Consider the following 5,650-nt stretch of genomic DNA (forward strand, 5'->3'; position numbering starts at 1 on the left):
GGGGGTGGGGGGATTGATTATGAGCTGACACGTGCACACATTTAACCCCATACATGTATCAATATAGTGCCTTGTACCTGGACAGTATCTCATCACCTAGGTAGGGCACTTCACCCTCTGAGATGAGAAAATGTCAGGTCACACATGAAGAAACTATAGACTGACAGGAATACAATTAACAATGCAGATATCAGCTTACAATAGGCTAGGACCAACCATTGTTAATGGTACGACTGTGAGCACCATGTGCCGACGATTTGCACACAATATTTCTGGTGAAGACCGACACATAACTGCATTTCAATAAACCCAGATATCAAAACAAACTGTTCAATCTATAATGTATAGACTTAGTTCAATCTAAAGTGTATAGATTTAGTTCAATCTATATTGTATATACTTAGTTCAATCTATAGTGTATAGATTTAGTTCAATCTATAATGTATAGATTTAGTTCAATTTATAATGTATATACTTAGTTCAATCTATATTGTATATACTTAGTTCAATCCATAGTGTATAGACTTAGTTCAATCTATAGTGTATAGACTTATTTCAATCTATAATACAAACACAAATGTCAAATATTGGCATATTTGTAAAGAGTGATGTTTGTATCTCTTGCACGGGTCATATTTTAAATAATTTAGAAATTTGATTTGATGTACATTTTATTTGTAGATACTGACCATGAATGACCTTACAATTCTACATCTGATAGAATTAACCAAAGATGTAAGCAATTGTGTCCCTTGTACCTTATAGTAAGTAGCAGTTTACTACAACTTCAGCAAGTTGAAATAAGATAAAAGTTATAAATATTCATATGTAGTTTTTAATAGAGCAAAGGTCATAAGCTAATCAGTTTTAAGGGAATCAACCTTAAATGACCTTGACCTCACATTGAATAAAGCAAAAAATAAATGAAGTCTTTAAATCAAAAAGAAGATTTGGTAAAGAAGTTCATGGCAACAACGTAATAAAACAATTCTGTACAAAAATAGCATACATTTGATTTCCCATAACTATTTACGGTATGTATGTGATAAGACATAAAAAGTATATGGCATAAAAATATTGACAAGATATGACTATCTGATAGGATGCACTGTCGATATTGTATTGGATACAATGTGTTGATTTCATAAAATATTGTATTGGATACAATGTGTTCATTTCATAAACAAAATATTTAAAACATTCTGCACTATTTGGTTACGCAAAATGTGATATAAAGCACTACTGTGTAAACATTATAGTATTGCATCTAATACACTATTACAACCGCCACACGGGTCCCTCAATGATAACAGTATAACAGTATAAAGACCTGGCTACTATGTAATACTACATGGATATATAAAATACTCAGGTTTTATACATTTAATTTTCATCAACTGACATATGACCTTTGTGTACCTGCCAGGATGTTGATTTGTATTTGACTAAATGTTAAAAATGGAATTTCCTAGTGTCCATTATTATTGTTAATGGTATAAACAAATTCTGATATACATGTTAAGACTTCCTAGCAGTCAATAAAATGAATGAGGAAAAATCCAAGAAAGTTGAGATCAATATGAATATACTCATGTGAGTTACCTTTTTTCCAGTTATAGCTGCCTTACCAAAAATATAACAAAAATTACAACTGTCAATAAAAATAAGTACTTTTATGAGTGTGTACTGGGAAGGAATGTGGAGATCATTGAATTTATCTTTTTATGAGCATAATAAAAAGAAATGTATTTAACATTAAAGTCAGGTTAGTAAAGTTTCTTTAAGCTTGCAAATAACATATAGCAAGAGGCCCAGAGGGTGTGTCGCTCACCTGTTTCTTTCTTTACATGAAACTGACATATAGGTATAACTTCAGACCAAATTTGGCAACTAGAACACAAGACATTTTAACATCTCTTAAACGGTTCTTAAGATATTGACCTTTGACCTCATTATTGTAATAAAGATAACGATTCACACAGCTGGTCTACATAACATACCCAAGTATCATGGACTCTACATCAAATGTTTCTTAAGATATTGTTGTTTGAAGTTTTTAACATATTTGACCAATTTGACCTTGAAATTAGGTGAAGGTAATTTTAATGAGGAAACTTTACAGCATTCCATTCCAGGACCTACTGGCCAAATATCATGACCTTTGACCTTATGGAACTTGAAAAGAAGACTGTTAAAGCTTGTAACCAATGTTGACATTTGACCCCCAGCTAGCACTTAAACTTGACCTTTGACCTCATTACTCTAATGAAGAAAAAGATTGACATAGCTGGTCTACATAATATACCCAAGTATCAAGACTCTAGTTCAAACGTTTCTTAGGATATTGTTGTTTGAAATTTTAACATACATGTATTTGACCTGTGACCTTGAAAATAGACCAAGGTCATTTTGATGAAGAAACTTAATATCACTCCATCCCAGGTACCTATTGGCCAAATATCATGACGTTAGATCCTCATATTCTTCAGAAGAAATCGTTCAAAAGAAAAAAGTTTTCTAAACTGTGTTTTCAGGTGGGTTTTTTTTTTTTGGGGGGGGGGGGGGGGGGATTGATTATGGGCTGACACGTGTACAGCACACATTTAACATGGTCCCATACACGTATCAATATAGTGCCTTGTACCTGGACAGTATCTCATCACCTAGGGCACTTCACTCTCTGAGATGAGAAAATGTCAGACACTGTGTTATATAACACTACATTATAAGATACACTGTGTAACATTACACTACATTATAAGATACACTGTGTTACATTACACTACATTATAAGATACACTGTGTTACATTACACTATATTATAAGATACACTGGGTTACATTACACTATATTATAAGATACACTGTGTTACATTACACTACATTATAAGATACACTGTATAATATTATACCGTTGTATGATATACACTGTATTAGATATTATACAACTGTTTTGATACCCTGTATACAGTACATGTCATAAAACCTTTTTACCTTTGAAACAGTTCTTAATACAAGAAGTTATTTTCATTCTAAATAACAACAGCTTTTTTTGTCAACAACTTTTTCCAGAAAATGTTGGTTCTGATCCATGTGACCTTGCTTGTCTTAATCATAAAACTTACCCAGAGAAATAAAACTCTTTGCTAAACCTAACAAGTTTGAATAATTTCTGTATATACAGTACTTCAATATAAAAAATAACACAAATGATATTTATCATATAACAACAGAAATAACAATCAGTAACAACATCCTATTCATGTAATAAAACACATGTGGACACAAAATCGGAATAATAACCAATTAACAATTAATAATGCTTGTGTCTACTTTAAGACTGTAGTCCTCTTTATCAAACACATCCTTAAAGTACTGGGCCTTTCCTCAATATAATTATGAACATGATCATGCAAATGTTTTAATTATGTTAAATATTTTGTAATATGAAATAACAGTTCCAAAATAAAATGAAAACATTGTGCGTAACATTGATAGATGTATTAATTTCTATAACAAAATATTTGCTGTTTAAAAACATGACACATCCTTGCAGGAAACACTAAATGCATTTAACATAAAATAACAAATTGTACATTATAGCATTTCCTATATAAGTCACCTCATGGTTAAAAATGAAAACTGTTCTATATAGTAGTAAACTTTAAATCTTTCAACATTTAAAAATAAATACATATGATACTCTTCAAAAGGAGATGTAAACTGCATATCAAAATCTATGGATATTACCAGTAAGCAAGAGGCCTATGAGGTCTGTATCTTACCAGTAAGCAAGAGGCCTATGAGGTCTGTATATTACCAGTAAGCAAGAGGCATATGAGGTCTGTATCTTACCAGTAAGCAAGAGGCCTATGAGGTCTGTATATGAAAGTTGAGAAAGATCTGCAACAAAATAGTCCGGTAATGTAACAGATCTGTCTAGTACTTATTGGGAAATAGTGATAACAAACTAGAACTGTCGAATTCCAAGATGGTTGTCTGGCAATCCCTTTGTAATTCTGATCAGCCTCAAATGACACATGCACAATTTAGGTACAATGAAAATCAACATGGGAAATATAAAGATCTGTCAAGTACTTCAGGCCAGGTGAGCTTAATAGCTTACCGCTAAATAACACAAACAGCTAAGACTCCAGTCCAGCCTAGTCAGCAGTTTTGTCTTTTCTGTGTTATTGTTAGTTCTCAAAGGACATTATTTCTCCGGCAGCCGTATCAACATGTATGCCGTTTTGGAAAAGATTCATTTTTCAATAGATTTACAGGAATGTTATCTTTATTGCTAAAAAAACAAAAACGGAATATTACAAAATGTGCTTGCATTTTGTCAAAATATATACGTATGATTTTGTGATTTTATTGAAAACTTTGCAATTCCCAACTATTGGAAAAACTATTATAACAATTATATATATACATTGTATTGTAAACTACACTAGCTGAACATAACTTATCTGTCAATGACCTACTGAACCTCACACATTTTGCCCCTTTTTTTTTGCAACCTTAAAAGTCACACAAAATACACATTTTAACAGCTTAAAATTACCACAAATATAAGACTTAAAAATAATTGATTATAAAACGCTCAAAAAATTGAACATGTAGTCTTAAGAGACGGATAATTAAGGCTTGATTGGATATATAAAGCTAAGAATTTGTACTTAAGGCTTGAAATGAATTAACAACATCTGGATTAAAATGATTGAATACATAAAACTTAACATGAATCAAAATATAGGCTTTAAAGCATTCAATATATGAGACTAAAAATGACTGAATGCATAAAACTGTCAATGATTAAATACATGAAAGTTTAAATGATTGAATATATAAGGCTTGAAATGATTGAACATATAAAGGTTTATATGATGGATGATATATATATATGGTTTTAAATGACTGAATATAAAAGATTTTGATTATAGCTGACCCTCAAATAATTCAGTCACCTTTATTTTCAGGAACAAGAGGCCCAATGGGCCTGAATCGCTCACCTGGTATTAATCTCACACTTCGTTGTCATCTTAAAAGTGAACAAAAATACAGCTACAGGCAGAATATCAGTGTTTGATTCATAAGAACCTATTAAAAGATTTAAACATATGACGCTGGTGACCTTGAATGTAGAACAAAGACATTAGGTTGAACAGAGTTTATAGTCTTCCAACCCAGCATGCTTCTAGCAAAATATCATTACTCTGGACCTTTTGGTTATACAGAACAAATCATTAAAAAAATTAAACACATACATGTATTGACCACTGTGACCTTGAATATGGGCAAAAGTCATTCATTTGAACAAACTTGGTAGCCCTTTATCCCAGTATGTTACTGGCAAAAATTAAAGCACCCTAGCTGTCATAGTTATTCAGAAGCAGTTGTTTAAAGGTTTTAAACATATTTGACCCCTGTGACCTTGAAAATGAATGAAGGTTATTTATTTGAACAAAGTTGGTAGCCCTTTATCCCAGCATGCTTCTTGCCAAATATCATCACCTTAGGCCTTTTGGTTACTGAGAAGAAGTTGTTTAAAGTAAAAAGTTGATGCTGGATGCCGGACGGACGACAGACGCCGCACCATGCCATAAAATGGCTCTATTTTTAAGCATGTCCATTTTGTATAAAAAGTC

This window comes from Mizuhopecten yessoensis, unplaced genomic scaffold, assembly GCF_002113885.1.
Source record: "Mizuhopecten yessoensis strain PY_sf001 unplaced genomic scaffold, ASM211388v2 scaffold7763, whole genome shotgun sequence".
NCBI lineage: Eukaryota > Metazoa > Mollusca > Bivalvia > Pectinida > Pectinidae > Mizuhopecten > Mizuhopecten yessoensis.